At 39.4% G+C, this 21,855-nt stretch overlaps 1 protein-coding gene across 9 annotated transcripts in view; it reads left to right on the forward strand.

Annotated features, from left to right (window-relative positions):
- ZNF385D (zinc finger protein 385D) overlaps positions 1-21,855 on the forward strand; it is a 549,735-nt gene that overhangs the window by 192,330 nt on the left and 335,550 nt on the right. For 2 of the 9 annotated variants that reach the window (XM_081883288.1, XM_081883287.1), the window contains one exon: positions 12,723-12,835. The exons of the other annotated variants lie outside the window; for them this stretch is intronic. The gene's annotated coding sequence lies outside the window, so the exon portion shown is untranslated. The remainder of the gene's footprint in view (positions 1-12,722; positions 12,836-21,855) is intronic. 9 annotated transcript variants of the gene reach the window in all.

Raw genomic sequence — 21,855 nt, forward strand, 5'->3', positions numbered from 1 at the left:
TCCAGCTCTGGCTTATTTTCACCTGTGTCAGTGGAAACTATGCCATAGATTTCAATGGGATCTGAAAAGGGTGGATTTTTTTTTTTTAAAGAATGCTTTCAGATAAATTTGTACCAGCTCATTGCACATTTTTTTTCTCCAGGCTACTGACATTTCCCAGGTACACCTATATGCCATATGACTGCTCTTGTGGTGAGCCTGGCAAACTAGATGCTTGGAATGAAATGTTACATGTTTTGAGCAAGTAACTCCTTTTGCTTACACAGATTACATATATGTTTACTCAAGAAGATGTACAATACATATGTATATGTTATACAGGACATGCTATATGAAATATATCATATGAAATATGTCATATGATATAAGAGATTGTTAATAAAACAAAAAAATCAAGTAACTATATCGTACAAGTAAACTGCAGTGACAAAGCTGTTTGAAAGGACAACTTTGAAAAGGTATCAAAATATATAATGCCACAAATACATATTATTATTCGTCCGTTCCCCCTCCAGCAAGCTTTGAAACTTAAGCTGTTCCATTTTCTTCCTTTTTCACTTTTTGAAGTTTGTATTGCTTAGCATCTGTGTTATATGCGCAAGGATTATAAAGTACACAGATGGCACTCTCCATAGGTCAATACTTGGACGGTACAAAATCCTCCTAGTGCATGTAGCGTTAGGCTGCCCATGAACCAGAATAGCCTGGTAAAAGAAAATTGCACTCTTGCTGAGAAGCAAGCAAAATGGTCTTTGAAGTGTGCATAAAAAAATGAAAAATGGGGTAGAGTGGAAGAGAGAACAAGTTATTAACCAGCACATTTAAAGTTTAAAGCAAAGAGAGAACAATATATCTATGCCTGTTTCACTGGCCTGCAGTTTCTGTGGTTTGAGGGAGGAAACAGAGATAATGTTAAGGTGTACTGTGGATACGCTGTGCACATATTATAGTCAATGCCCCCCAAATGGTGAATGCTAACAATCCCATATGAATGGAGCAATTGTCAAAATAAGAAAGATATCTCTCTACTTCTTGAACACTACACACACTAGTGAATTCTGGCAACTGCATTTAAGCATGTGTCAACATTCTGCAGTGTATCTCTGAGACCTCATATAGAGAATATCCTGGATTGTCAACATCCAATGTAACAAATATATAACATTTTGTAAGGTGCTGGGATTTTTGAATAAGAAAGTGTAGTAACAGGCCTCCCTCCCCAATTTCACTGTACCACCAGGGCAATGTCCAGTAAGCCAAGCTATTGACTTGATTTCCATTGCTCTGCAGCACCAACATTGCAGAGAGTCAGAGGGTAAATGTCAGCTTCCATCAGTGCCCAGCAAGATCAGGTGTGAAGCAAATACTCCTCAAACACTCCTCATATTAACCCTTGTCCCTGGTCTGCATCCGCTTTCCAAACAATTCCTTGCACAGTGCAGCTTGAGCTGCTACTAATTGCAGGAAACCCTAACTGAACCTGTACAACCACTGGCATACCTCTGAACTACTAGCCTTTGCACATATTCAATGACACTATTTTAATAATATTAAAAACGATAAAGTTATTCTAATAATACTGAGTGGTGGAGCAACACTGTTGGAACTGTGTCTTGATTTATTTATTTATTTTTAACTGCCCTGTGGCCTATAGCTACAGCTGATGAATTGACAGTAGGTAAAATTACCACCTAGACAGCATCTTAAAAAGTCACCTTGCCAACATCACCTTGCCAACAAAGGTCCGTATAGTTAAAGCTATGGTTTTCCCAGTAGTGATGTATGGAAGTGAAAGCTGGACCATAAAGAAGGCTGATCGCCGAAGAATTGATGCTTTCGAATTGTGGTGCTGGAGGAGACTCTTGAGAGTCCCATGGACTGCAAGAAGATCAAACCTATCCATTCTGAAGGAAATCAGCCCTGAGTGCTCACTGGAAGGACAGATCATGAAGCTGAGACTGCAATACTTTGGCCACCTCATGAGAAGAGAAGACTCCCTGGAAAAGACCCTAATATTGGGAAAGATGGAGGGCACAAGGAGAAGGCGACGGCAGAGGACGAGATGGTTGGACAGTGTTCTTGAAGCTACCAGCATGAGTTTGACCAAACTGCTTGAAGCAGTGGAAGACAGAAGTGCCTGGCATGCTCTGGTCCAGGGGGTCACAAAGAGTCAGACACAACTAAACGACTAAACAATAACAACAACAACAAAACTACCTCTACCAGCTTCATTTGATTGTCCTGTGAACAGTACAGAAGATGGGAAAGGAACTGAACATTTTTGACAAGATCAAATATAGCCCTCTTAACTTGCTTGATGACCATTTCTTTATCCCTTACACTGAAACTGAATTCTTACCAAGTGGTTAAATCGTAAAGTCGCAGGAGTTTGACAAGTATCCAAACCCCGTAATTGTCAAAATCATGCATGGGCTGAAAAAATAATTGCAGGACAGAATCCTTTCCATACGAGCCACACAAATCTCTAACGATGGCAGCTTATCATTGGGCAGGTGAAAAGAATAACAGCTATGGGCAGGCTCCATTTTTATTAGCTTTCAAATTATTATAGAGTCATGATGACAGAAGAGCAATAACAAAAATCTCCTAATATATCAAATTAAAGGCAGGGCATACAAAGCCTAAAGATGTTAATTAATAACACCCAAACTAAGATCACAACAACCATATGTCTCTAGATGTTATAGGGAGAGATTCCTGTAAATCTGAAATGAAAGTATATGAAATAAAATTCCAACATACTCAGTAGAAATGACTTCCTGCCCCTTAGAGGCCTGTACCTTAGGTGCTGTTTCCTCCCGCAATAACTAAATTGCGGAGGTTTTTATGCCATATAGTCAGATTATTTTTTAACGATGGTAGAGCATGTCTAAAGTAACTTCTTGCCCATATCTCATGTGGAAATATAAAAATGCTGATGGCAGTCAAGTCTTACAGGATCACAATTGCATGAACGTTGGAGTGATGTACTTCCTTGTGTTGACTATATTTTGCCTATGAAAAGCTTTTTATTTTATCAGCTTTGCTATCTATTTAGCACAGGAGTTTTAAAACAGTGTCGCAGCGAGTCCTCAGAAGAAAAATCAAAATCTTAACATCCCCTGAATGTAAAATGCCTCATGTATTCCATCTTAAACGAAGCCAGAATAACTGTTGCCTACTGGCAATGTTTCTTAGTAAGATGATGTGAAAAATCAAAGCCATTTCTCCAAATAAAAAATGTATTGGAAATGAGGCAAATTAAATACGTTAGGGCTGTTTGGTGAGTATATGTCCTAAAATTATAAACGCTGATAATGATACAGTAGTCACTTGAGTGTAGGTGTGAGTAGCTGGATGTTGAAAAGGTTAAAGGAGTACGGAGCAGGCTTATTGGTTACATTCAGCAGACTCCTATGAAAACTCCTCTCAACCTCTGTCCCAGACATGCCAGAGAAGCTCTAGTTACTCTCGGCATTAGTTTGGCATCCATCAAAAGAGATAATGCATTCTGCTTCAAATTCAATTGGGAAGAACAGTGAGGAGTTTACCGAGAATATTTTATGAGTGCCATTCTGGGCTGCTTCATGTCCGAACCCTGTTCAGGATAGTAGCCATGGTAGGCATCTGCCACACATCCCACAGATGAAAAATATTTAACTTCTAGGCTGCCTTCCTGGGTGTTTTGATGCTCATTTCATTTCTTTGCTAATGGCATATTTTTAGCATGGTATTTCATGTAACTTAGCTGTGATTTTTAAATATTTGTTTGTAAGCCAAGATCATTATTTTTTTAAGAACAGGGAATGCTAATATACGTCCTTAAAAATAAAGGAAATCCAGCAGCTAGCTGCTAGAATCAGTACTGCTCTATCACTCAGAGTGAAAAGCCTGTAAGATGAATTTGGAGTAGGCATTGAAGTAGGCATTGGAGTAGGCTCCTGAAAAAGGCTTTTCATCTGTTGCTGCTGCTTGTTGAACTTTGGGAAGGTCTGGTTTATATTATTCTGCTTTTCTGGTAGTTATTTGCTGTTGTGGAAAAGCTTGTCTGGGTAAGGGGAGGGAAGCATAAGACATGTTATCACCATCCTACTCGTATGCATGCCTCGCCCCCCCCGTTTTGTTTTGTTTTGCTACAAAGAACCGTGGCCCAGAAGAGAACATGCAGTCTTCCATGGGCTACTGTTAAACTTTAAGTCAAGGACAGTGGGTGTAAAATTATGCATATGTACTTGGAAGTAACTTCGCCTTTGTCAGCGACCTGTGCATAAAATTGCTGCCTAAGATATATGACATTGTATTATTTCATCTAGACGTGTATCATCACTAAGATCTGAGCGAACAAACTGAGTGGAATTGACCTGACTCTGCTATGCCCACCTGGGGATTTGGTGCAGTACTAGTCTATTATTATTTATTAAATTTCTATACCGCCCTTCATCCAAGGAGCACAAAGCAGTTTACAGTACAAAAACACAAAAACACATAGCATAATAGCAAAACAATACTCCACACAGTTTAAAAGACCATAGATGGTTTCATCAGCCAAAGGCTTGGTCAGAGGTGCCCCAGCATTTTTTCAAAGAGGGCCAGAATTGAAGAAATGAACATGTGTGAGGGCTGACCAAAGTTGTTGTTGAACTTTTTTTTTTTTACAATTTTAGCACAAACTTGTTCAGCTTTTTTTGGGATTGAAGTTGCTTAGGATTTTAACCCATGACAAATACTGCCACGGGGGGCAGATTAAGTCAAACAACAGGCTGGATTAGGCCCCTCAAATGGACTTTGGACATGGCTGGCCTAGGAGAAGAGTAGGGCTGGGCAATATCTGGTTTTCATCATTGTGATATATCACCAGCTAAACACTGTGATATACCAATATATCATGATGTCTTAAATAAGGATGGGGCTATATAGAGGCATTGGCTGGCTTTCCCTACATTGTGATTTTTGCACCATTCTCTCTCTCTCTCTCTCTCTCTCTCTCTCTCTCTCTCTCTCTCTCTCTCTCTCTCTCTCACACACACACACACACACACACACACACACACACTCATGATATATGGCCAGGTCAAAAATTATGAAACTGATATCATGATACGGACTTCAAACCAGCTTTGGACAATATTTTGATATATCACCCTGCCCTAGTGAAGATGGATGTTTTAACCTGGTGCCTAAAGATATGAAGGTACCAAACAAGCCTCTCTGGGAAAAGCATTCCACAAATGGGGAGCCATCACAGAAAATGCCTATTCTCATGTTTCCGCTCTCCAGATCTCTCATGGAGGGGGCACATGAAAAAAGGCCTCAGATTATAATTGTAGGGTCCAGGTCCTAGTCTAGGCTGGAGGACTGGGTGCAGGGGATAATTGTTATGTTTTATATAACGACCATTTTGAACACCAGGAAACCTCTGCATTGGGCCATATAAGTACAATATCTTTTTCAAGTTTGTCTGTTGCTAATTTCTAATTCATTGAGAGAAGCTTTTTCTGTTGGATTCCCATGTGAGCAGTTGCTGCCAGGTTGAAATCCTCCCACATGTCTAGTGATTAAATATAATTCCCCTTTCTGCAACCCCAACCTTCAAACCTTTCTTCCTATAAAAACATGGTTTGGTTTTTTCTTCTTCTTAATATCAAATAACACCGTAACCATAACCCATTAAGAATCAATTAGCACCATCAGAGTGTGAAACAGATTTTTATAAGAACCAACCTGTCTGGACAGTTTTTCTTTATATTGTCAGCTTTTCACAACATTTACCCAAGGAAAGAATGATCACAACTTCGAGCTAAACTTGGATTTATGTCAGCTGTAACAACCACTCCGTCAATAAAAACTGAAATGGAAATATATTGATTTGATTTACATGCCAGTGCCCTCTCTGAGTGTTGTGAATCAAATTCCCAGGAGTTTAAGGATTTAAATAATAAAAACTGGGTTTATTTACGCAAGTTTCAGAATTTAAAAACAAGGGGGTTCTAATGTTCTATGGATTTTATGATTATTGATGATATGGAAACTGGGAAGTTAGATGGAGTGATTCAGGCTTATTGGACTACTTTAGGCTTAAAGAATATACATCGGGAGGAAACAATTCTGATGATAATGGAACATATATTGTGCCTGCTGAACAGCCCTGAAGGCAGTAAAGGTATGCTTTGCTACCTTTGTTGAGTCTTCAGGTACCCATGCAGCCAAGAGGTACAACGCCTATTAACATCTGCCCCAGTAAATAGTATGCTGGAAGCCGCAGAAACCTACTGTGACAATTCTGCTAGGCATTTGAGGACAGAATTGCTTCTCTCCGTAGCTACATCAAAGCCACTGTTGGGACAGATCGAAGTGAGGTGACCAGTGCAACACACTGTGCAGTGCTGTGTGCATTTGTTTATTTATTTATCCCAGGTCGTGTGCTTTACATGCAATTTTCAGATTTTATGTTCACCACAGCCTTGTGACTGCAATGAACAACACAGGCTTTGCAGTCCCCACCCCCCTATAAATAGTAGTGACATTCAACAGCGTGAGTAGCTTAGAACTGCAGGCTGGATTCCAATTAAAGTTAGTTGCTCTTATGTCCATTGAAATCCTTGTCAGTACTTAGCCGTGGCTAATGTATGTCCTGTTTCCTTCCATGGGAGAGAAGTACAGACAACAACCGTTTTGCACGGGGTTTACTTTCCTGAACCCCTTGTGCATCAGCGCAGCACGCATAAGCCCGTTACGCCCCTTGTCTTGGAAGCTGGGACAACTTTCATAATCCTAAATGGCCAGGACATAATAATGCATCCAATGCAGTGTTGTTGGTTATTGCATAGCTGAGGGTACAGTGAATGGATCATGCATGAAGTTTCATTAATGTACTAAGTCCTGTGCATGAATCCCTAAACTTTTTGTTGTATCCCTCCCTAAATTCATTACTTTGTTTTATTTGCTTTGTCCTGTGGTGTCCCTTCTACTGGCTATTTTAATTCTTTACTGAGTGCCCTCTCAGTGTAGCAGCCCAGTTGTGGCGCACTCTATCCAGATATGCCAGGCAAATTGAGAAAATAAATATATACTTCTTTATTTAAAATGTTCATCCTCTTGATTGATTATGCTGCCTTTGTGATCTGTGGCCTTTTAGTTTATTATAATAGTTGTAGTAGTAGTAGTAGTAGTAATATTTGTATGCCACTGATAAGACTGGGTTGCCCCAGACACTCTGGGCAGCTCCCAACAGAATATTAAAAACACGATAAAACATCAAACATTAGAAACTTCCCTAAAATAAACAAACATGATCAGAACTGTTTTATATGCCCTGAATTGAGCCCCTGTATTCTTTGAATTAGCCTGGTCATAATCCTGCCCAATCTATTTTATATTCTCCCTTGATCAAGCTAAGCTGTGCCACCCACATTCTGGCTTGCCCTTTGACACACATTAAAGATTCTCCATCATGCTGCAAATTAGAGGCTCTTCACATTAAGAACATTTTCTCCCAGATTCAACTGATTCAACATGTCTGGCTTTTAGTTTATGTACTAAGTACCTATCAAAGAACCTGCTCTGACAAGTAAAAGCTCTATTCCCTTGATGCTAGCTCAGATTTGTGGCTGGGGCTGAAATAACACTGATGTTTGCTCATCATTATTTGCTTTGGCTCCTTCCTGGCTAAGAGCTATATTTAAAAAAAAACAACAGAAAAAAAACCCTCCCAAATTATTCTTATAACCATATTTGACTATTAATGCATACAGGGAACAATCCTATTGACTAAAAATTAACTTTTCATGACGCATTCACTCTACATATATTTTAAGCAGTAAGCGCTTGCAGCCAAACAGCTAAAAGAAGTGCTGCTCACACTGCGAAAGAAACAGAGAATGGCAGCAAGTTTACATTTCAGCTGCATTGCAGCGAGAACCTGAAAAACAGCAAAAGCTATGTCCTGGGATAGTCATAAAAGCCATGTACGTCCAAATAACTAGTGGGAGCCAGTGCAGGTTTATATGAGAGTAAAAGAAATAGTTTTGTTTATAGCTGGCCCAAGAGACAAGTTAGGTGTGCAGGAGCATGCAACTCCTGAAAGATAAATGCTAAACTGGTTACAGATGAAATTATGGAGGATTTTCCTTTATGCTTAGCAAGCAAGTTCTCCCCCAGTCCTACCCAAACAAAAACTGAATTACTTTAGTAGTAAAGTGAGTACTGCTATATTCCCCTTTAGCCAGATATCATCTGGGGTGAATCATGAATGAACCTGAGCATGGCGTAAAGCAAACCTTTATTGTGAAAATGAAGTGTGGGTGTATTGTGTTCGCTTGAGAGTTAGAAGTTCTACCCCCTGAAAATATGACCTAGCACTATTAAATTAATGCTGACAAACGTAAGGGCATATTGCCTTTCCCCAAAGTCTTGTTTTTATTTCCTTTACTCATAACTACTTCTCCAGCACTCTGAGGACCTCATGGCCCGTAGGCCACAACTGATTGGGATAAAACGAGGGTAAATACTGACCAAACTTTATTAGTATTGATTTTTGGAACTTGCATCCCTAGTAAATGTTATGAAGTGTAAAAATAGAAAATGAATGTCAGCTACAACAAAGTGAAGCATAATTGCGACAAATAACGTTAGTTCCAGTCACTTAGGTTTAATTTTGCGCTTAGTCTAAGGAAGCTGCTTTCATGTTGCATCCTGCAGCTAAATTAATACTTTTCTTAAATAATTATTTTTGATCAATGAACTGTGCATAAAATAAATGTGCTGAAGTCTATCAAGTGAGGGATAAGAACTGTAAATGTGCCATAGTTTAAACCAAAGCTTAGTTAGTTGCTGATGTTAAGCAATAAAATAAAATAAAATATCCAAACCTAACAACTGCACAATACTGATTATTTTGTCGGTCGTTATTGGCTGCAACTGAACAGAGTAAAGTGCTCTTAACCCTATTGATTTCAATAATCGTATGCATGATTTAACCTGAGTTGGATTGTGGTCGTCATATTTGTGTAACTAGATACCAAAGCTAGTACGAGCAATGTAAAAATTACTGTAAGTAATTCATGGTTATTCATATGCCTATTGATCATGTGAATGACTACAAACACATTTCTGTAGTGAGCAAAACATTTCCTCCCCAAACCTCACATTTCAGTTGATGGTTCCATAATTGTGTCAATTACTTAGTAAATAGTTGGGAATACAAATTACCACAATACTTGTTATAATTTCTTTAAAAATCCTTTAAAATTGATAGCAAGTGGAGGGTAGGTTGTGTTTAGTTTATAGCAATGGGGGGGAGGGGGGAGAAAATACACCTTTTATGTATCTTCCTTTCTTGTTTTTTAATGTTTATGTATTGTGCAGATTTTTGGTGAGAGATGTAATTTGAAATATGATGGTGTGTAATATGAAATATAATTTATTTGAAATATACAACTGGATCATAAAGATTGGTATTTCAGGTGTTTGTATGTAAATTATAACTTATTTATTTCACAAATTTGAAATAACAGTGATTACTTTTTTAATGTTGGTAAAACTATAGAATTTTAATACTATAAGGTCCTGGTATTATCTTTGAATAATTTATTTGAGTTGATATTTTTAAACTTGACAATTCATTTCCTCCTTCTCTATGCAATGGCAATATATATTATTATATTTACAATCAATATGCATTTTAAAAAATAAGATTGGCTCAAACTAGAGACTGCTAATGATTGGCTGCATGAATATGATGTCATTTGGCTCTTCCTCTAGTTACTAATGGGGTTGTTGATAATATTGAGCTGGATTTTCACTGTCCTGATTCAGTTTGCAGACTGAAAATCTTTTCTTGGCAGGGCAGGCCATAAAGTGAGATGGTTACAGTATTTTTGGAGAGTGAGCTGAGAAGTCATTTGCTGATACAGCCAGTATCAGTGTGTTTTCAGTGGTTAATTTGTTTCCCCTATGCATCCTGGCTTCTGCAGTGTGGCGAGTAATATGTGCTGTACAGTTAAAAGGGATGTTCTTGGATCAACTATGCTGTGCTGAACCTGTACAGATATTCTAAAGCAGCCTTCTCCCCCTCTGTCCGCCCCTCTCTTTATAGAACTTGGGGGAAAATTGTGCTGCAGTGGGGTTGTGCTCAGCCTAATAACTGAACGCAGTGACCAAAGGAGTCTCTCTCTCTCTTTCTGCGGTTCAAACTTACTAGGTTTTCCCATTGCCTGCAAGCAAGGCAGAGGAAAATGTGAAGTGGGTCTGTGAAAATAGCAAGCAGGGATAGGCACAGCAGTACTCCTCAAGGGGAAACTTTGGAGAAACCTTTTCTCCTCAAGAAAAGGATGTAAACTCGTGTATCTAGCTGGGAGGAGTGGTTTTTTCTGAGCGATAAATGACTGATAGGGATTAATCAGCATTGCCTCTCCGCACACGTTTTTTGTTTGCATTAAAACAGTTTGGAAAGTTACACAGAACTGGGTGAAATGTGTTTGTTTATAGACAGAAAGTTTGGTTACAGACAGAAATCAATTGTGGTAACTCAAAGCACTTTACATTAACAATTAAAAATGAAAACCTAAACACACACACACACACACACACACACACACATATGTAAAATTTGTTGTGCATATCTTGCAATATTCTAAAAAGTATTGCCCAGTTTAAATAAGACCTCAGATGCAAAAAAACGCACTCACTTCTGTATGTTTCATGTGTCACGGCACTTTAACAACCCTTTAAGATACGATGGTTCTTTACAGGCAAAGCAATTTATGGCCCTGAAGGAACCTTGCTGGAGTGCAGCTGCTGTCAGCTGCAGAGCTTAAGTACTCTTTAACTCAAGCCATGTGAAACTCTGCATGGTTCAAGCACTGTTCATGCCCTTCTACACAGCACCTCATTACACAGTACCTACTATCTATGCACCCCAGTGATGACATAACTTCACACCTGAGATGGACCTGACCCTATGTTGACAACTGCCACACCCACATCACCACCACAGAGCACTGAATGTGGCATGTCTGCATTAAATCACTGCACACACAGTCACTAGGATATGTAAATGGAGACCACAACTCAGACAATATGACACAGATTATGGGACTATATCTTTCTGGCTCTATGTTTTGCATTTTGAAGACAAAGTAGATGTTTGTCTTGAGGTTTGGCTTTGCGTAGCTGGCACAAGAGGGTCCAGGATGGATGGGCAGCATGGTTTGGGGGAAGAGGGGCTTTAACTCACTGCCCTAGCTGTGATGGTAATCAGAATTGTCCCCCACCATGCCAACAATTTGCAATGGAAGCAAAGCTCCCATTGGGGCTCTACACAATTTCTCATATAAATTTGTGATTAAAAAACCCACCAAATCCTGGCAAATTGCCATATTTTCATTCTACAGATTTGTTTCATTTATTAAATAGGTTAGTTTCGATTTTGTATAAACTTTGTTCATGAGTCACAGTGCTTGCTTGAAATATCAATGTTATGAGCAGAATATTTACAGATAAATATCTAACTTGTGTTTTTAGGCATTAGTATCTGATATACACCATTTCTGCAAAACCGAAAGTTCAGCTCAGTCCATAAGAAATTAATTACCTAATGCAATTTGTTTTGCTTAGAGCTGCATCTGAGGAAGCTTTAGATAAAGTTAATGCAGGGTATTGACATGTTGAAAATACTTTGCACCAATCCTGTGGAGGTCTGAGGGTATTTCTCCTTCCCATTAAGCTTCAAGTGATACATTTTATTGAATTGAATATGGAAATGAACAGATAAATCAATATAATCTCTCCTATTTGTTCAAATACTAAATCTAATTTTGTGTGCTCCCTACACTTTTCAATTTTTATCAAGATCCATTCTTATAATTAAATGTGTGTGTGTATGTGTGCCCCTTTCAAATCAAAACCTGATTATTAAACTACAAAATGCATATATTTCTGGCTTACTGCTGTATGAACCATCCTACTCTTCCAGCTTTTAAACAATTCCAAGGAAGCATCCCAAATTCAGGTAAATTAAGTAAACATAAATGGAATTCTATCCAAAACAATGGATTGTGTGGTTGGTTAATTTGCACCATTAGGAACACTCAAACCACCCACTTTTCCCATTTAACAAAAGCAAAAGACAAGTGGGCCTCCCTTTGAAAGGCACTACTTTCCTGTATGGAGGACCAGGACAATGGTTCTCACTACCATGACCTGCTTTTGACTTTCCTTTGTCAGCACCTGCCAGTTTGTAAGCACATACAGAATGTTGGATTGCATGGGCTGACTTGGCAAGACGTTTATGCTGTTACATTATGCTCCAAACCAAACAGAAGATACTCAACGTCGGCATAGAGACTAGAACAAGTATAGACACAGATACGGGTGTTTCTGAAAACATAGAAGGGATATTGCCCCCCCCCCCGTCCACTCCTTTAACCTTTCAGTACTGGTGTACTTTGGAGATTAGGTATTTTATGGTAAGTACTATCATTAGGATAAAAGAGGAGCACCAGTGATGAGCTGGATGGAGAGACTTGAGCATTGAAAATGCATTTGCGCATCTGCAGTCATATAAAATTGTACCTAAACCATAGTAAATGTAGGTACATTCAATATGAGTTTTTTCGGGGGGGGGGGGACTTCAGCAGGTGCAAGGAATTCCTTGCAGGCTAAGAAGATAGAGACACAGTAAGATGTAAGGACAGCAAAAGCACCACTCTTGTTTTTCATTACAGGAAACGAATACTCTGGAAGGCTTGAGCGCGAGGTGCATGCACCTTCGTAACAAGACAGGATGGAAGCATACCAGTAAATTAAGCAGGGAGGCAGCTGCCAACACAATAAAAATGTGAGTAAAAGAATATTTGTGCCATCCATGCTGCAAACTGATGATAACATATGGCCTGCAAGATTTGGAACTATTTTCTGAAAACACTCTGAAAAGGCTCTGTGCCTCACCATGTACATATTGTTGTCAAGGGACATGACTATTTAGAAGGATACACATTATTAATAATTCCCAGAAGAATGGCTATGCTTCTCTGTTGCAGAAAAACAACTCCTTAGAGACCAACAAATTGCATATCTTAAAATGGACCACATGAAAGTCAGTTTCATTAGATGCATGATGTCTTATCCTGAGTTGTGTGTGTGTGTGTTGTAAAGAATGAAATCAGAAAGAAAGGAAATGCAGAAGGTACAGACTGTGATGATTATATTATTGATGGTAGACACACACATACACACACAATTGTTATTGATCCTGGCACTGCTAAATCAATTTGTCTACCTGGGACATAGATCAGTTGCTTGTTTGGGACAGAGTTGCACTCCTGATTAGCAGGTACATAGTGGGGTACTCCATCTCTGTCACTAGAAGCCCAAGTTACCTTTTGTGGTCAAGAGGTGTTTTCTACCAGTTTGGGCTGGTGCTCATTTGTGACTGCAGTGGTCCATGCATTGGTAAGCTCAAGGCTTGATTACTGCACTTTCTGTGAGGCTGCCCTTGCATCTGGTCTAGAAGTTTCAGCTAGTGGAAAATGCAACAACCAGACTGCTCACAGGATTAGTGGCCCCAATCGCAGTGGTGCAGGGTAGGGGGTGGTATGGTGTGGGTGGTGGGGCAGACCGGGTAAAGAGCACATGGCACAGGCAGCTAGTGACTATGCCATGGGCCAGCCCCTCCTTCATCCTTGGGAATTATGGTTGTCCTTCAGCCAGCCCTCAGATCTCTGGCTGCTGTTGCTGAATGCCAGGTTGGCTTGGAGCAGGCATAGGCAAACTTGGCCCTCCAGATGTTTTGGGATTACAACTCCCATCATCCCTAGCTAACAGGACCAGGGGGCAGGGATGATGGGAATCATAGTCCCAAAACAACTGGAGGGCCGAGTTTGCCTATGCCTCGCTTGGAGTAAGGCCTCACTACACATGCCTTATGCAAAGAAATTAGATGCAGTCAATGCAGAATTGGACCCTAATAATTAAAATATATTGTTGATTTTGAAATGGATAGGTCAAGTTCATGAAACATTTTGAAGTGATTTACTGGTTCTTTGAACAGGAAAGTGTTAACTGGTTGGTGAGCGAAAACAAGAACCACCCCTTGTTTTCTTTTCAATGTGAATTCGAGATTTCCAGACTCCCCTCACCGCTGCCCCACCCCTCGAATCGAGCTAAAACTGACTTAGACAACTGGTTGGTGTAATGCCAATATCTTCAGAAGCGAATTGAGACAGAACTAGATTCTGAAGTAGGAGACATCTCTTTATAGAATAAAGCATTAACTAGTAATAGGGTTTTGCAGGGAGCTGTCATAATTAATAAGCACCCGCGCACAAGGCTTGCTTTGTTAAATACAGTGTAATCCTTACAGGAGTTATTGCATGCAATAATTAACTTGATTACAGAAGGCAGAAGGGGGGAAAAGTCTCAGACTAATCAAAGCACCCTCTGTAACTCATAGGCTTTAATAATTATTATTTTCCCTCTTACAAACTGCAGGTGCTTCGTTATGAGTTTTGAGAATAACTAAATGCTTGTCCTTAAGATTTGATTAATATTTAGGAGTTGTTTTAACGTCACAGAATGCATTAATCAGATCTTTAATTTTTGGATCTTTTTCCTGTTTGATTGTGGATAAAGTACTCATCAAAATGAATTAAACAGGCCATTTCATTGCAGAAAGTTTGGCTAGTTCCTGGCTGTGGAGTTCAGGGCCATTGTGTGTGGTTCAACTTTCTTTTGAGGGACGAAATACTTTGTGAATATAATGCAGGTAAAAAAAAATATTAAGGACTGTGCAACAAAGTAGTTCTCTGAGGCTGTAATATTATTGTCCACTTAAAATAAAGGGATTCTCTAACTCTTACAGCACTGTAGTTACTCGCAAAAAGCACATGAGTCATATTTCTAGGATTTTGAGACATTGCTTTTTGGTTGACACACATAAGGGGAGCATCAGTTCTGGGTGATCAGAGCTCTGCAACCTAGGCATTTATTTATAAAGAAATGTCTACCTCACTTCTCTTTATAAATAAATCCTAAGTGGCTTACAGAATCACTAAAACACACCAACTCAATATATACAGTAATAAAGCCCATCATGTCTTTAAAACAGTATTGCATATTAGGAGCACCATACAAGTTTATAAGCAGGGAGATAAAAATGGTAAACAACACTGGAAATGTGACAAAATACAATAAAATAAAAAAGTAACCCTGTCCCAAGTCATGTAGGACTTTGTAGGTCATAATCAGTACTTCGAATTCTGTCCAGATGTGGACCCAGCCACTAAAGCTACAAGACTGGCCCTGGTCAATGTTCTGGCTGCAGAATTCTTAAAGGGTATTCTGAAGTTTCCGAATACCCTTCAAGTGTCTCTAATTTCCAGGGACAGTTCCAGATTTAGAGATGCTGTCTCAGTTTCTGATTTGATCCCCAAATGTCCCACTTTTCCTTATGACGTCCCTATTTCCATCGGAGAAATGTTGGAAGGTATGGAGTTATCCGACCCCATAGCCATCTGAAGCAGGCATCCCCAAACTCGCCCCTCCAGATGTTTTGCGACTACAACTCCCATCATCCCTAGCTAACAGGACCAGTGGTCAGGGATGATGGGAATTGTAATCCTAAAACATCAGGAGGGCTGAGTTTGGGGATGCCTGATCTGAAGGCAGCCCTGTATGGGGAAGGTTTTTTATGTTTAATGTTTTTTATGTTTTTATGTATGTTGGAAGCTGCCCAGAGTGGTTGGGTTTACTATTTATACGACGACTACTACTACTACTACTACTACTACTACTACTACTGCTAATGGAATAGGACGTTCCCATTCTCATTGGAGAAATGTTGGAGGGCATGTCCTTGAAATGTAGCCCCATGTAGTCCAAACAACATTACTATTCACTACAGTAGTCCAAACAACACGTATAGGTGGTTTCTATGGCCAGACTGCATGTGCTGATTCACCAACACCACCGTTTGAACTCTGCCCCATCAACCAGGAAATATTTTTAGCCCCTCAAAAATTATAATGGATCAATGCAAAATATTTATTATTGTATTTTTTGCTCTATAAGACACACTAGACCATAAGACGCACCTAGTTTTTGGAGGAGGAAAACAAGAAAAAAAAAATTCTGAATCCCAGAAGCCAGAACAGCAAGAGGGATCGCTGCTTTCACTGTGCAGCGATTCCTCTTGCTGTTCTGGCTTCTGGGATAGCTGCGCAGCCTGCATTCGCTCCATAAGATGCACACACATTTCTCCTTACTTTTTAGGAGGGAAAAAGTGCATCTTATAGAGCAAAAAATACGGTACTTTAACAGTGAAATCCTAAGTAAAATAATAGCATAATCATGGCTAATAAAAATGTGCTTAATTAAAATACCAGGAAAAATATAAGCTGAGAATCCCCCCTCCCATGCCGTTAGGCTGAAAATAGCTGGGGACTTCTAGAAATAACAAATTTTCCTTCCATGAACCAGAAAGGTAGAGATATAAATTTACTTTGAAACCATGATAATGGCAATCCAAGTGATGTTGACATCAGCCTGGTGTTTCTTGCCATTGCTGAAAGAGCAACAGTTACTGTTTAATTCTAATGCAGTAAGATAGCCTGCAGCTAAATAATACATTTCTGTTAGCAATTATTTAGCACAATCCTGAACTGCAAATAAATTTACATAAAAATTTGTCTCTTGTAGAGAGTACTTACAGGGAATGTAATTGGATGTAGAGAGAAATAAAATGGCTCCAAATGGATGAAATGTTTGTATTACAAGAGCATTAGCATTCCAAAATCCTTTATAGAAATATAAACATATACATTGCAGTGTTTAAATACTAAGCAGGCATATATAATATTTAATGATGTGCCATCAAAGCTATTGCTTTTTGTACAAAAAAAGAAAGGTATGCATTGGAATACTTTTTGAAATCCCACTTCTATCTTATGCAAGGCTGGAATATCAATTTTTACCCTTGCATCTCCTTTCCTCCTCTTGCTTCCCATTCTTATTTCTTATTTCTTTGTCAAATTTCAGACAGCAAGTTTCTTGAAGAATGAGCCTTCCAATTTTGCTTACACTGCTTTGTAAAACAGCATGTACAATGAGGATGATGATGATGATGATAATAATAATAATAATAATTCCCAATGATCTAGACCGTACATTCTACTTTGGGATGCTTCTTTCCCCTTTTGTGTGTGGAAGTAACGGTAGTTTATTCTCAAGTTCAAGCTCTTAGCTCTTATGTTCAACCATTGTAACTTCTATTATCTGTGATCAGCGAAGCTCTAGAGGGCTGGTAGGGTGAGCCCTTACACATTTTCAAAAATAAGGAAATGCATCAACAAAAAAGGGATAAAAGAGGTCATATATTTGCATATGCTAATTTATTTGTTAATTTGCACAAATTTAGCAATACAGTGGTACCTCGGGTTACATACGCTTCAGGTTACATACACTTCAGGTTACAGACTCCGCTAACCCAGAAATAGAGCTTCAGGTTAAGAACTTTGCTTCAGGATAAGAACAGTAATCATGCTTCGGCGGCGCGGCGGCAGCAGGAGGCCCCATTAGCTAAAGTGGTGCTTCAGGTTAAGAACAGTTTCAGGTTAAGTACGGACTTCTGGAACGAATTAAGTACTTAACCCGAGGTACCACTGTAATGGCTGTAATTTTAAATTGAAATAGAGTGTTTTGCATCATAGTGGGGGAGACTATGACTTGTGTGCCTCCTCAGTCTGCTTTCTAGGTGCTGACTGTTGGAAGGATACTTGAAGGCCCTTGTACTTCCTTCTTATGTTTCTTTTGAGCCATAATTAGACTGGACAGTCGCTTTAAACAGAGGACTCCTTCAAATAGAAGATTGCCTTCTGTAAAGAAGGACATTTCACCACCTTATGCACGTAGAATTATTGTTGCTAAATACTGTGAGCAGATCGCTTGCTTAAGAATAAGACCTAGTTAGAAACCTACCTGCAGTTGTAACGTTTGGAACTGGAAACTGCACGGCGCTCAGAAGAGATGTGGTTATTTAAAACAGTGTTATCTTTCTCTTTGATTTGTCAGTGAGGCTGATGTTCGGCTGAATCATCTGCCTGACCCACTTAGCTCCAGAGGTTACCACTTTGGAGTGGGAGCCTGCACACAGCAACCCCACTGTGTGTATGAACCAGACCTAAGTGAAGAAAGAAATGTATGAATCCACTCTTGAAAGTGCAGTTAGAGTAAATCTGACCTCTTTACAAGCTGGAAGTGGAGCAAATCAATTTTTTTTTTTAAATAAACACTTTAGAGGTCAATGTTACATAGCAATTCATATGGGCTGGCATTTAAGCAGAGATTAGCTTATTCATGAGAGGACAATGACTGACGCCTCCCCTAGCAAGAGGACTGAGGGCATGGAAACACCAGAGAGCTGTTATTTAATGGACTGCACTAAATGTCTTAGCCTTTAAGTTGAAACAATACTATTTCTCATTTTTAGGAAAAAAATGTTGCTACTGTACAAATAATAGAACTGGGTGATAACCATAGTAATGTTAGCTGTGCTTGAAGCAGAGTCATTGAGTAGAGTGTGACACCTCTTGAGTGTGACTTTGTTGGATATCACCCAGTGTTTCTCCATAATAAAATACTATTTATTTATATTCCAACATATTTCTTGGGCTTAGGGGTTGGCTCGTTGGGATATACTGTAAACACATAGGGTGCCATACAAACCCAGCAATATGATATTAATAAAATTGATATTGGTGAACAGATTCTTAATTTGAATTATATTGCAATTTTTTCCCATTCTAGTTAGCTGATATGTAGAACAAACTTGAAAGTATTTTTTTAAAGGCTTCAAAGCTGCTTAATTGGACATAGTTTAAACATGTTTGTTAATTATTCCCTACTTTAAATCGTGTCATGTGCAGTAAAGATTGAGAGGCTGCATGCTCAGATTTCAACATTAATCTAGCCATTCAAATAATTGCAATTAATGTATCAAAATTTGCTATTTAAATAGTTGTAATTGCACCCAGCTGCATTCAAGTGGCCTTATTATTCCTGCAGGGCAAGGGAAGATCAATAGATGAACATCCTCACTTCAGATCTCATATACTTTTCTGATGCTGCTCTGCCTTGCACTCTTACACTCGTAAGAATGAATTGCAATTAAATATCTTGACCTAACTAATCTGTGATTCCTCGTGAAGTCTCAGAATACTATAATGCTGTATAAGCTGTTATTGCAGAAACCTGTGTCAACGTCAAATTTTCTAGCATTGTTTCTTTCTGCTCTGCATAATTATGTTTAAATAAAGCACAGAGAATATACGAATTATTGTAAAATACGAAGATTGCAAAAAAAAATAAAATGATCATAGGGGCAGTATTCCAACTGGACAAGCAGCTCTTCGGTTTGGGCTAAAGGGTAGTAAAGGCAGAGATAGCCTGATGTTAAATTTAGGTGATAAGATGCCAGAAGGGCATGTATGGAGCTGAATTAGGATAAAGAGGGATGTTGGAAGAAGATACACACTGATGCAAGGCAGAGTGTGTGCCAGTATGAGAACCGGGGAGAGACAGAGAAAGTATAAAACAAATATCACCTATTACAAGGCAGGAGAAGTGAAGGAGATTGCAGTGAATCAGGAGGTCATTCCAAACATGTGAAACTCAAGGATGTCATAGACAGTTTCCCTTTTAATTCTTGGGCTCTTATTATCCACAGCACTCAGGGCTCTCCTAGGTCTCCTTGATCCAGGGGCGCCGACTTATAAAAAATATTGGGGGGGCGGGGGCCCATACCGACTTATAAAAAATATTGGGGGGGCCCAAGACCTCCAAACCGCTGCTGCTGGGGGAACGAAAGGGGCGAGCCCCGGGCTGCCCCGACCTTAAGTGAACCTGTGAGGGCCCGCCCTTTGCGGCAGCCGATTGGCTGTCGCCGTGGGCGGTGAATATTAATGAGCTAGGGGGAATCCCCGCTTCTCGCGAGATTGTTGATGGGTCAAGAGCCCGCAACCCCACCCCCTCTCTAGATCGGGAGTGGCTTTGTTTTAACTCATTACTGAATGTATTTTAAAAGGTAACTATCGTCAAACAAGGATAATAAAAAATACCAACATAATTTTGTGATTTTACAAAGCATAATATAACTAATAATTTTCTTAAATTATTGGGGGGCGGAGCCCCCCCAAACGAATTTTTGAGGGGGCTCGGGCCCCCTCAGGCCCCATGGAGTCGGCGCCTATGCCTTGATCTCCATATTACATGGAACTAACACTGTGGTGTAGGGAGAGACACGTGCTAAGAGAGACATAACGTCCAAAGCATAACAAGCCTCTGGAAGAAAGATTGCCACAGGTTGATTATTAGAATTTTACCTGTATTATACTCTATATTCTGTTTTCATATGCTGCTCCCTGCTTTGGGATGAAAGCAACACACACACACTCACACACTGCAATGGTAATTTGCAGCTGGTTGGAATTTTTATTACATGAAATAATGTCAGTCTTTCCTACAGGAAAAAGAGTTGCATTTTTAATATGGGATTTCTGCCCCGCCCCCCCAAAAAAAATGTTCCAAAAGAACTTTCACACACTATTTAATCTCTTTAAGAGAACATCCCAAATGAAAACAGGTATGCTTCTATCGTTCTTTCCTGATGGTGCTTGTTATTTCATGTTGACAACTTACGTTTTCGCACTTCACCTCCAGATTAGTGCACTAAGCCGAAAGGTGACTTGTCCGCCTCTCCAGCTATTCAACATCTTTGTGCTGTCAATTTTCAACCACCAGGACCAAGATGATGATGTTGTGAAAAGGTGGCTTCTTCAATCAATTTCTTGATTGTACAAATCTTCGCAAAGCTAGAGCTGTGGAGGTGGTGTCTGAACTCCATTGTCACCCAAGGTCATAACTGCGTCCTAAACATTTCAGAGTACTATAATGAAAAAAGTAATGCATGAATGTATATGGGTGTGGTGGAAAAGAAACACATGTTTAGTTGGTATATGGTTGTGATGAAGAAGTCAGATGCGCAGTTCAGCCCAACTTGCATTCTCATTATATGAATTGACCTTTTGGACTGAAAATTAAGTCTATTTAGTTTCTCTAAAACTCATGTCAGACTGTTGGGCAAGACCCAATGGTGGGAGGGGAATCAGGGAACGGTGACAAAAGTAAGTCACCCAGGAAATAAGTGTGGGTGCAAGTATGTGTGTGCATGTGTAAAAGGTTTTGAGGGTATTCTGCACCAGCAAATTATCAAACCACGGTAAAACATCACACATTAAAAACTTCCATATATAGGGCTGCCTTCAGATGTCTTTTAGTTTTGTTGTAGGCTTCAAATCAGGTTGCGTGCAATACCTGGGACCAAACTGGATTTGACCAAACTGGGAGTTCTGTGATTGGCTACCCCATATATATTTACCCTGTAGCAAAATCAGATAAGGGTTGAGGCACTAGCAAAGGGCATTTTCCACAAATGTAAGTAGGATGCACATTATTTCTCATGAGGCTTTCACAAATGATGCTTTGCAGATGAAAAGGCATCATTTGGGTCAAACTAGAAATGACCTTGGGAGAGCCTTGACTTGACTCCCATGCATTATTATTTTTAAGTAAAAGCAAATCACAGTCCTGTGTATCTTTAATACCTTCCCCCGTGCCATTTCTTCAGTATATACACCCCATGCATCCTTGATGAACAGGAGACAAAATGCACAACTTTTCATCTTATGATATATTGGACGTTAATATAAAAGATGTGCAAAACTAGGATGTGCAAATCATTATATTTCCCAGTTACCAGTGCCCAGTTTGGCCAGTTGGCACTCAAATGGTCTCCTATAAATTCTA

Source organism: Podarcis melisellensis (assembly GCF_964234715.1).
Source record: "Podarcis melisellensis genome assembly, chromosome: 12".
NCBI lineage: Eukaryota > Metazoa > Chordata > Lepidosauria > Squamata > Lacertidae > Podarcis > Podarcis melisellensis.